This window comes from Populus euphratica, unplaced genomic scaffold (genome assembly GCF_000495115.2).
Source record: "Populus euphratica unplaced genomic scaffold, PopEup_1.0 scaffold114.1, whole genome shotgun sequence".
NCBI lineage: Eukaryota > Viridiplantae > Streptophyta > Magnoliopsida > Malpighiales > Salicaceae > Populus > Populus euphratica.
In genome coordinates this window covers 76,829-89,714 of record NW_011499905.1, presented here as the reverse complement: position 1 = coordinate 89,714, position 12,886 = coordinate 76,829, and the positions used below count along the sequence as shown (strand labels likewise).

General features: G+C 29.4%; 1 pseudogene; it reads left to right on the top strand.

The window, feature by feature from the left end:
- The first annotated feature begins 4,803 nt into the window (after positions 1-4,803).
- Positions 4,804-10,027, top strand: LOC105133358 (N-alpha-acetyltransferase 40-like; annotated as a pseudogene).
- The last annotated feature ends 2,859 nt before the right edge of the window (positions 10,028-12,886 follow it).

Sequence of the window (12,886 nt, the reverse complement as noted above, 5' to 3'; positions counted from 1 at the left end):
TTTTTTAAATAAAATAAAATAACTAAATTACTTTTTTAAAAAAAATTTCTTAACCAGCAATGAACAACTTTTTTATATTTTTATTATGATTTTTTTGTTATAAATAAATTGACTCAAGGGTAAATGAACAAATAAAAAATTATTTGTTAAAAATAAATTGATTTAAGGGTAATTGAACAAATAAAAAATAATTTAAAATAATAGTGAGCATATATACTACATGCTCTGATAAATAGATCATTTATGTGCCAATTAGGTGATGTGTGTAGCACTTCCTAATGATATTCAAATTATTTCAGTGACAACATTATTTTTGGATGATATATATAATTAACAAACCTTCAATTTAATGTTAATGATTTTTTTTTATCTTGCTTGATTTTCTTATCTAACCTTTCAAGATTTTAAAGTAGCTGTTAAATTTATTTTTCTTCAAATTTAATTATTATTCTTTTTATTATAATTTATTTTATTTGAAATATTTTATAAAATCAAAAATTTCTTTCAATTTCATGCTCTTTTAGTTTTTTATTTCTTATTAAATTTAATCTTTATTTTTTTTATTGCTGTTTTTTTTTTTTACTTTGATAAGTTTTTAAAATAGATTTTTTTTTAATTTTATCATTCAACATTAAATTGGTTACAAATTAAACATCTTGATTAATCTCGTATCTATATTTTCACATTTAAAAGATTAAATCATAGTTAGTCAAGTTTATAATCTAAGTTATAAATTTTATTTTTAAAAAAACATTATACTTACAACATCAGAGTATATTTTTTATGAAAAAATATGATCAAGCCCAGCAATGCATCATGTAATAGTTATCATATCTTCATCTTTTTTATGGTATTTACTTTATTTTTATCTACTTTCAAATTTTAAGGAATCCAAACTCATTAAAATGATACTCTCATTATATGATAAAATACAAGATAAAAAAATAAATACATAAAGTAACATATCATTATATCACATATATATATATATATATATATTATATTATAAGAATCTATTTTATGTTTCGAAATAAATCCTCAAAAAAAATATAATTTAAAATATCAAAATAAAACTTTTTCTCCTTTTGTTATTTTACAAGTAATAACACTTTTGATGAAAAAATTTGACCAATTTTTTTATACGACTCTTCACTCAATAATAAATACAATTAAAACTTTATAAATTAATATCTTGAATCATGAAAAATTATTAATTAATTGAGATATTATTTAATTAATAAATTAATACATTATACATTAATTAATAAATTAATAAATTAATTTATCAAGATATTCTTTTTTATTTTATATGATGACCACCTAATTATTAAATTATGAATCATTATTCTATGAATTTATTTAGCCAAAACAAATTCATTAATGTAATTAGTCTTTTTTTTAATATAGTTAAAACCAGGGCTAAAATGCCTAAATAAATTAAATATGGCAAAGTTGATCCAATCAAATCATAAATACATAATACAGTAAAGACTTATAAAATGATCATTAAAGAAAATAGAAAATATATCCAAAAAACTCTTGGTTAAACCGTAGTTGGCTAGGCAATTTACCATCGAATTTGCTTCTATGCAAACATGAAGCACCCAAATATCTCATTCTTTTGCTAATAATTTTTTAGCTTGCATGATTAGATTATAATTTTTGTCAATGATAATCTTATTTTTAGTGATTAAATCAACCACTAAGGACAAATCAGATTTCAAAATAATTTTTTGAAATCCTTTGGATCAAGATAATTTCAAATCATTGGTAATTGCCTACAAGTCAGCACCCACTAATGTACAAATCCTGATATTAAAAGTGAAACCAACAATCCATCTACCCATAGCATCCTTAATGACTCCACCAGCTCCAGCCACCCCTGGGTTTTCCTTGTTACAATCATCTATGTTAATCTTCACCTAATCACTTAGAGGATATCTCCACCCTATACAAACCCTCTGTTTGGTATTATTTTTGAACCCAAATTCACCAACCATAAAATGAATGACATCACCCATAAGTCTTATAATCACTTGAACAATGCTGGTATAAGAAGATATAGAAGAATTAAAAATTTAATGGTTTCTCTCCTTTTATATTTTCTATAATGCAATGCCAAATTCAAGATCCTAAAACTTTCTCTTAGAACTTGGATGGTTACCTCGAAGGTTATTCAGCAGCCAAGTATACCAATTAAGAAAGTAAAAAGCCTTTTGATCTGCGACTTCAATAATTCCATCCCAAACCTCATGTGCATTTGGGTAGTCATGGAAAACATGGATGATTGTTTCTAACTTTGTCAAATAATGACTACAACAGGGGTTAGAAGTGATTTTCCTTCTCCATCTTACTTCATTTGTCATGATGGTCTCGTGAGTTACTGTCCAAACAAATATCTTTAATCTTTCTAGACCCTTTCATTGTCAGATGATCTTTTACAAAGGGTTGTTTTGTTGATGAGTAACTTTACTATCTTCTTGAATCTGATAAGTTAAATTAACTAAAAATTGACCACCTGTAAAATGTCTTCAATATGCTTTATCTTCCCCCCACTGAGGAGGAGGAGGATTCTAACTAGCCAAGATCAAAATTACCTGAATTAGGAGGAAATGAGCAAAAATTTCTCATTACCATTGGCCTTTATCATCCATCATATCAACTGCTGAGCAATTCAACATGACCTCAGGAATATTCTAAAAAATGTCCATATGTAAAGGGCCATACCCTTCGAACCAGGAATCCTTCCAAAACAGCACCTTACTTCTACATCCCAAAGCCCAGTTTACACCTTTAATGTTAGATGGCCACACTTTGCAAATATCCTTTCATAAAATTGAATTTCTTTGTTTAGTTTGAGGGCTAAGAATTAACTCTTGATCCTTAACATATTAGTCTTATTAAATAGAAAAATTGATTGATCAATCTATTTTTTCAACAAACTAAAATTACATTTAATGATTACTTATTTAATATACTTAATTAATCAATTAATATACTTAATGAACACTAAACATATACAAAAAAAAAACATACAATATCACAAATGGTAAAAATAAATACAATGACTTCTCATTTTATAGGTTTAAAGAAATCAATAATAATAAATGAAATACATAAAGCATTGTATGAGTACAAAATAGAAAATCTAACTTTCACCTAAAAAAATTTGTAAAAGTAGGTGCTAGAAAAGTTTAACTTGTAAATGAGTCAAACAACATTATCAAATATCAAATATAATTATTAAACTTTTAGAATATCTATAAATCAATATTAAAAAAGACAATGCCAAATGACACAAAATCTCAAAATTCCTAAATTTAGAGAAGGTTCTTTATATATGATTCGTTCAATATGAAAAACATGTGAATACAACTTAAGAACTAATTACTAAGCATGTAAATAAGTTTTTTTAAAAATATTTATTTTGCAAATATGCTAGAATTCCATTTTTATTGAGGTTGGCTCAATCAAGACATGACATTCAAACATATCATCATTTTGAAAAAAGTAAATAAGTTGATATAAAGCTCATAAAAAGTGATTTTCAATCTATAAAAAAAAATTAATTTTTCATGAAATATGTTTTCAATAAGAATGAAACATGATTGTTTTATAAATTATAACCAGATCATTTTTTTGCAACAAAGCAACTTGAAGGTAAAAAATAGTACAAGAAAACACAAACAATTATTATTTTCTACAATGAAGATAGTTATGAGAAAATTCCTTCATAATTCATTGTTAGGTATACAGAACTATAATTATAATGTTTTAAAAAATATTAATTTGAGTAGCTATCATTTTATTTGTTGATAATTGTCTTCTTCATCAAAGATTTGAAAAATATTGAATTGGTTTTTTGGCCACCCAACACAACATCAAAGATTCAACATTATGATGCAATGATGATACAAGCTTTTAAAATGCATTATTGTTATTAATTTTATCAAAATATTTTCGAGAATTACAAAATTAGAATTCAAATCTAGAAAAGATAAATGTTTAGATGCAATAAATCTTGCAAAATCATCTTGATTAAAAAAATAAATGGTAGAAACATTCTTTTGCTGGTTAATAATTGTCTTGTTCATCCAAGATTTAAAAAATATTAATTTATTTTTCTTGTTACCCAACACAATATTAAAAATTCAATCTTATGATGCGATGATCCCACAAGCTTTCAAAATACATTTTGGTCTTCGATTTTATCAAAATCTCTTGGAGAATTATGAAATTAGAATTTAAATTTAGAAAAGATAAATGTTATAGATGTAATGAATCTTACAATCTCAACTATAAATATTTAATTAAGTATAATTATAAATTATATTTGACATTGTAAAATTATAGGTATATAAATAACATGGCTTGAGAGAATTTAAATCAACATTTAAATGATAGAGTCGTTTAACAAATGCATATTCTAATAAAATAGTTTGATAGTAATACAATTTGGGAGTATAATAATTTTTTTTATATTTTATTCTATTCTGTTTATTATCAACTAAATAAAATAAAATTATACTAATTATTATTTTTATATTATAACAAAACATAATATTATCTTATTTTTTTGTTCTGTCTTGTCTACTGTATCTCAAATATCTCAATCTTTTACAGTGGTTCGGTGAACAATATAACGTCCGTTTTTTGGAACCTACAAGGATGGCATTAGAAAATTGTAAAACTATAAAAGTATTATGAATCTACAAGGAAAAAAAAAAAAAAAAATACCGAAAAGATTGTAATTAAATGGTGGGGTGTTACTGTGTGCGCTTCGAGTAGAGCAATATTAAAATAATGGGGTCAAGAGGGCTGGCGAGCAACATCAACATTGTCAGCGGCGGAGAAAAACAAGGCTAAACGCAGAGAGGTATCACGTAAAAACAACACAAAAGAAAAAGAAGCTTTCTTTCTTTTCATTTAAGTTATATTGAGATGTAAAGTTTATATTTTTCTTATGTTTTTTTTTCTCCTTCAATTAGATACTGGAAAAGAAGAAGGCAATTGATGAATTGATAAAAGTAGCTTCTTCTGAGAAGGACCATCTTGTTTCTTTCGAACCCTTTTTTCATTACTATAGAAATGGTATAACCCTTGATTCCTTACTTGGTTTCTAGCTCAAAATTGGCCTTCATGGTTAATTTAAATTTTCCTTGGATGATTCAATTGGCTGAATTACTGTAGTTACGTAATATCAGATTTAAGCTAGTTGGTTCCTTTTGTTTTATGGGTGTGCTATTTTGGGTGCACATTCTATGTTCTTAAAATATGAATCCCTGTCATGATCTGATTACTAGATCTGTCAGTGTTTTTGGAATCTGAAAGTGGGGACAACTCCTCTTCCGTAAAACAGCACATTCAAGACCTTCTCCAAATAAACATGAGTTACGAATCTTATTGTTTCTGTTAATCTGGGTTTCTGCGACCTCAACATATACAGATGGTCTATAAATATGTCAGTTGGAGATTCTGTGTTGGTACCGTTGTGGCATTTAACTTTTTAAAATTTACAGGTCAATATGGAGGGGCTGTTTGGCTCCAAGTGGTCTACAGAAGAAAAGATGACGCGTAGGGATATGATAGCTTCAGAAGCATGTTATACTATTTTTCACGAGGCTCCAAATTCTAGTGTTGATAAAATGTCAATAAAGTTAGATAAGAGCCCCTTTGTTGGATTTGTAAACTATCGCTTTACTCTTGAGGAAGAGATACCTGTTCTTTATGTGTATGAAGTACAGCTCGAGTCTCGTGTCCAAGGGAAGGGACTGGGGAAATTATTTATGCAATAAATTGAGCTTGTTGCTCGCAAGGTGCTGATGCTCTTTCTTGTCAGCCCTTTAATGTTGTGAATAACTAATTAGATATACAAATACACATATGTTTCTAGGTTTTCTTATTAAACAGCATACAATTATATAACCCATCTTTCTCTTCCTCTCTGTAAATCTCAATTCTAGGTTCATGTTGTGCTTCATCATATTTGATATTTAATTTAGTCATTTCATCTTCTCTAGAATCACATGAGTGCTGTAGTCCTAACAGTTAAAAAAGCTAATGCAGTAGCTATGAATTTCTACAAAAGTAAGCTGAGGGATGTCTTTTACTCGACAATACTGCTATCTTAGTGATCTCTTAAATTTGTGACATTTAGCTCTGAGATTCTTGGTTGAGTGGCACTCATTTACTAGAGAAAATGCAATAGTAATGAGTATTATTAGATGCTGATGGCAATTCGCAACCAGAAGAAACCTCTTTCCTTCCCGGGCTGCTACCTATTTCCCCACCAATTCATAATATTTCTTTACCATTACTGCGTGAATTGTTTTTTTAATCCATCATTCACTTTCAAGCATTTCACCACTGAGAGTTGATCCCTTGGTATGTTATTATTGACTATATTATGTACAGTATGTACAATTTATATCCAACCCTCTCCCCTCCCTCTTCTGTTTTAAGAAGCTTATCCCTTCACAGATGGGACTTGAGAAAAGTTACGTGATTCTCTGCAAAGCGTTTGACCATGAAGCAAAAGCTATTTTGGAGGTACGAACTATCACATTCTTTTCTGTGAATAATAATGCTGTAACCCTAAACTCTGTGCCATTGTGCTTGTGTGAGAATTCAGGATAGAAAAGGAAGCTTTCTTCCTGGTATTGTTATGGATACTTCTTGCAAGTTGCATATTTTGATATGCTTATGTTTTTACATGACAACCCTTTGTAAATAAACATACAGGTGATTGAAAATTTCAGTAATATATTCCTAGTATTGTGCAGTTAAATGTTAGTGTTAAAGAGTAAAAAACTGCATTGCAATTAAGGTATTGTTTCTGGAATCCAGTCTTCAACAAATAAACTAATGCATTTTAATAGGTTAGGAGGTTTCATTGCTGCCAACAGTGTTTCTCTGTTCATTCCGGAAATATTTTCCTGTTGACTTGTACTTGTGCATTGCAAATCTTTTAATTTCTTCTTGGTATTGCTTTTCCATCTACTAAATACCATGTCTGGAAAGCTTCTTGCATTACCTTCTAATGAGAAGACTTACGTAAATAAATATTCCAAAGATGAGGATGAGCACATGAATTCTGTCATAGGGTAGAAGCTTTTTCGCTTCCTGTGGGCTTTTTGCTTATTTTCTTAGGTGACTCTAAGAGCAGCATGGTATGGCATGTGCTATGTATTTTAGTTCATCATATTCGTTTTCTGAAAATTGTGTTCATAAATATTTTGAAATTTGTTGCTATTTGGTAGTGTTTACAGCTTCCCTTTGATTTTTTGCGTAAAAGAGCATGTAATGACCAAGAATTATACTAGCAAGCTAGTTCATTGAGCTTATGAAGTCCTGGTATGGAATTTTTATTAAGTTTATGTTCTTGTCATTTTGATTTCCTCAAGATGGACATGAACATTTGATTAATGAAACATTACATCTACTTTTTTCAGTAGTCAAAATTTTCATCGGTAAATATGATGGAATATATTGTTGATTGGATGCAAAAGTCTCCATCATTTCGTATTTTTTGGTGTAGTTTAACAGGGGGGAAATTTAAGCTTTTGAGGTCACTCACACAAATTCTTTTAACATATATTGTAATTGAATAATCTTTTCACTCTCCATTATAAAGAAAATTTATTTTGATTTTCCTATGCAGGGAAGTGGATGAGTAGGATAGAGATGACTATTCAACATATTTTTTATGTATTTTTCTGAATCAAACTTTTTTTTCTGCATGTTCTTTCTCTTTTCCTATTCCTAAATACAAAATAGAATAAACTAATGATATAGAATCATTATAATTGATTCTATGCATGAACCATCTGATTAGTGATGCTCTTCACCATCGTTCACAATTGAACTTTTTTTCATTTCTTTTGCTTTTTCTCAAAAATGAGGGATTAGTACTATGGTAGTTGATACTTTGCGAAACTGCATCGTGTTTTAATGTTTCACTAAATTCTATTAAAAACTATCTGCGTGATGCAATGTGGTGTTTATACGATTGAAATTAAATCTAGGATTGGAATTTGAGTATTGACAGATACTGTTGGCTTCTAAATGAAGTACAGTGTAGGGTCTTAGTTATAAAAAGTGCTGGGGTAATTAGTGGAATGTGGATAATTGTGAGAAAAGCGGTCGCTAATAAGTCATTGAGCTTTTCTCTATCTCTTGTTGTTTCTTGGTAGTATTTTTTTTCTTGGGAAGGGGGGGCTTGCGCTGATTCATGGAGAAGACTAGGTTATCTTACATTTCTTTAATTCAGCAAGAACTTACTTGAGTGAGAGAAATTCATGCTCAAAGCAAACTTTGTTTTTCTAGGAACTACACACTTGCCAATTTTAACAAATAGTTAACTAAAATAAAAAAAAAAAGAAAAAAGAAAATTAGTGAATGTTGTATGAAATCTGTTAATGCTACAAAATCATTTCCTTTGCAGGATTTTCCTTGAATAAATTTCACATGAACAAAAGTTTTTTTTGTGTAGGTTGTCTAGTAGTGCCTTTCTAGCTCTATTTAGGAAATGACAGAAGTGAACTTCTAGGATTGCATTTGATATTTAGCATGACTTTGTATAGTTGTTAATTGTGTCAATAAAATCTTATGAAAGCACAGGGAGATAGATGGGTATGAACAGAGAAAACAAAGTTCCTGGATAATATTATTGATCAGGAATTGTCACAAATATTGTAACTGTGATTTTATTTTTGAGTCCTCTAATCGGGCAACCAAATTAAATTGAAACCCATATGATGAAGTAAAATTTGATCAGAATTTATAGCCACCATGCTTCATTGTTGGAAAATTTTCTTCGTCAACATGCCAATAACTTACAATTATGAAATATCTAATTAGTTTGATCCATTTCTTATCTTTTTTCACAACTCCCCTTTTTTTTCCGGTGTTCTTTTTGTTTCCAGCTATTATTTATAAAACCTGTCACATGTTTCGTCATTGGCATTGCCAAGAAGTATAGCACACCGGCAATCCAGGAGTTTGTAGAATGTATGATCTTAATTTAAAAGGCATTTGTAAAAGGTTGTAGGCTAAATTTTGTTTTTTTACTAGATTTTCTTTAAAGTCCCCAGATATATAGATAACTGCTTTGAAATAGTTAATCACTGGAATTTACAATGTGCTGAATTCTCATGTAAGATTCAGTATATTCTTTTTCTTCTAATTCATGTGTGCGTTTGAAAGTATATGAAAATTTGCATGCTGGGATGTTGCCTAATTTCACTGTGTTCATGCAGCTTCAAGAACCTTTTGTTTTATTACATTTCCTCATTACTTTGGCCTTAGGTTATAAACTTATTAGTGTCATGCTTTACATGCTAGTGCTGATGTACAGGAAAGAGATTTCTTTTACTTTTACTGTTTAGTAATCCTGAAAACGATTAAAAGTGCTTTTCAAAGAGCATTTATGCTGAAAAACATCATTTTGAGGCCTTTTCAGCACAATTTTACAAAAATACCTGCACTGCATTACCATACACACACTAAATCATGTTCTAGGTCTGGTCTACATGGTGAAAGAGAGCCCTTTGTTTTGAATGGAAAAAAAAAAAAAATTTCAAAACTGTGCTGTTCAAATTTTGGGCATCATTTTTAAGATGTTTGCATGTCATTTTGGAGACTATAAAACGAAGGAGCCTGCCTAGGACCTTCATATGCACACTAGATGGAAGCAAAGGTTTTTTATATAGGAATTTGGGATCCAAGTGGGTGTCAAAATTTCACTCTAAAGAAAAGTTTCTTTGATTTAGATCCAGAACAATGAATGGCTATAAATCAACTTGAGCCGGTCGAGCAACAAAAGATTCTTATAGATAGAAGTTTGGCAGGAAAGGCTTGTGCTGTGTTAAATAATTCGATGAAACTTTAGAGGAAATTGATTGGCTGTTCAAGCTAGTGTAAAGATGTTGTGTGGAGAAGATTAATTCCGGCAATATTGAAGGGAAATTATGATACAGGAAGTATTGTCCAGATAGGTTGCTCAGAAAATGCTATCTTATTCATTAAATGCTGCTATGCTGGCTGTTTTCTTCTATTTTTACGTTTATTCATATATAGTTAGTAGTTTGTTGCAAGTTAGTTAGGAGTTCAATCCTTGTATAAAAGAAAATTGTACAACGCTTGATGGGGGGAATAAGAACTAATACAAGAACAATTGCATATATCTCTCTTCACTCTAATTTCTTATACTTCACCCTGAAATTTCTTCAAAACATTTTGCTTGTCAAGGAAGATCTTTAATAATTGGTATCAAAGTCGCTTTCCAAAGTAAGGTAGCTTGCGTTCAAGAAACAATTAACAATGGTGGATAATAGCATGAAGGCTTTGGAAGAACATACTAAGAGATTTGAAGAACGAATATGAAATACTCGCGAACAACTTTAAGAAATCAATGTTGTGATTTTGAAAGTAGGCTCAAAACAATCATTTCCCGTGATTCTTTCACCCATAAAAGTAGTCCAAGCATAAGCCAATCATCAAGAAAATCTAAAGTCCAACTTCTTCCAAGAAAGGGTGTTTGAAAATGATTAAATCTTCCAAAGTCATCCATATTTGAAATGGGGGGTATGAAGTTTTTGAAATTGACTTGTTTGAGATGTTCCAATTATTTAGAATTATAATGAGGCTTGTTATGTTTTTCTATTGAAAATCATGCTCTCCTTCAAATTCAAGATATTCTTTTAGCCATCAAAGCTCTCCAATGCTAGACAAATGTTCAATCAACCATAAAAGGGAAGAAATGTTTATGTTCAATTCCCATTTCATCATGAACTTGCTACAATGGATCAAAATGCTTTCATGGAGGTAAAATGTTATTCTTTAGTTAAATCTAAGATTAGTTTTGAAGAGAAACAAGAGTGGTTTTTGAAGAAAACAAAGTAAAGTTTGCTTAATTGAATAAAAAGAATGTTTCTTATTGTTAATAAAAGGAGTATGTTTTTTCTACAAGAGCTTGAACAACGTCTGAGATGATTATTTGGCTATGAAAAACTTCTCTATTGAGCATTTGTTGGAGTTCAACGCTATTTTCTTTGTGCCTTGAAGAGATCTATTTGATTTATTTAACACTCCAGAGATGAACAACATCAAGATTACCGGGAAAAACTCAATCAATTTCTAGATTATTGCTAAGATTCCTGAGGTCACGAATCTTAAATTTGGAGGGTATTCTTACAAGCCTTGCGTATTTGAGAATATAATCGCAATAACATCAACATATTAAAATTATTTAAAAACATCTAAAAATATTAATTTAAAATAAATAAAAAAATTATTATTTTTTAAAAAATACTTTTGATACACAACTTGAGAAGAAAAAAACAAATGTAGCGAGGAGTTAGTTTGGAAGTTAGCTAATAGTTACTTCAGTTTGTTAGCAGCTTGTTGCAAGTTAGGAGTTCAATGCTTGTATCAAAGAAAGTGTACAAATCTAGAGGGGCCATAACAAATAATACAAAAACAATTGCAAAATTGCATCTCTCTCTCATTTTTCTAATTTTTTCTACTTTTCCCTCAAATCTCTTCCGAACATTTTGCTTGTCAAGGGAAATCTTTGACGGTTAATTCGGTATTCCATCAAACCCGATACTTGATCTAAACAAGGGGCTTTTTTATAATTATTTTAGATATTAATCTGATCAAATCTCGTTAACCCAACTAAATTTCGGTGAGATCAGCTCGATCTAACTCTCTCTCTGTCCCCAATATATTTTTACGTGGTTCACCTCCAAGTCACGTTATGCCCTGAAGAGCCCCAGATACAGCAGTTCACCGTTAATATCAACAGGCGTGTTCGTCGTCTTCTCCCTTTTCTTTTCTTTGCTGAAGCATATTTATATTTTACTGCTTGTTTAATTAACGGTATGCTGTCTTCCAAAAGCATTTCGGACAAATATCATATGCTTGTCCGTGAAAAAAATATTAGGCATCTCCCTTTTCGAAGGCTCCCTGCGTAGTGGAGTGGGAATACTGTGGCCATATGCTAATTGTCTTCGATTATTTGTGAGATATTGACTTTATCAAAGTTGCTTTTATTGCTGATTACGCAAAGAACTCCCTTACTTGTTTGTGATAAACAATATAATGTACTTTTAATCAAAATAAAATAAAATAAAATAAAATGTCCTTAGGTAGTTCAATTGCAGGAGTTAATTGGTGGGTACTTCTTAAATGTGTTGTTGCATCTCTTTATCCATTTTATTTTCTTTAGTGACAATATTATTGCACTTCTTTATTATCACATTTTTGTTTTCCAACCACGCATTAGATATTTATATAGAGGTTAATATATACAGTGCTCTCATGAAAGATGCAAAGAAAAACGTTAAGAATTCATGTTTAGCAAAGTAACCACAAGGTAGGAGGATTCATTGAAAACGAGAATTATAGTATATAAATAGAAATACTAAGATAAATAAAAACATTCATAAACTATAGTAATATTTATTGATAAAATATTATCTTATTATTTTTCTCGGCATTCATCAATAAAATTTTTATATCAATTACTATTGAGAAAATTATATTTAGAATGAAGAAATGAAAAAAATAATGTCTTTTTTAGAGATAGAATTATCAAAAAAATATATTTATTATTAATACTCATTGGTAAATTTATCAGTAATATTTAAATTATAACCCGATAGACGATCCCCCCTCTTCCCTCCCCTATTTCTTCTTCTTTCTTTTTATTATGTAGAAAATAGCACACAATACAACCCCTTATTTTGTTACAAATAAAGTTTTCATCATCACAAATTCAGCCATCCCAACACCTAGTATGTTAATATCCATGCTTTGGTTTATTTTTTTTTTTGAAAATTCATCACATCAAATAAGTAAAATTATCTATTTTTTTTGTAACTTA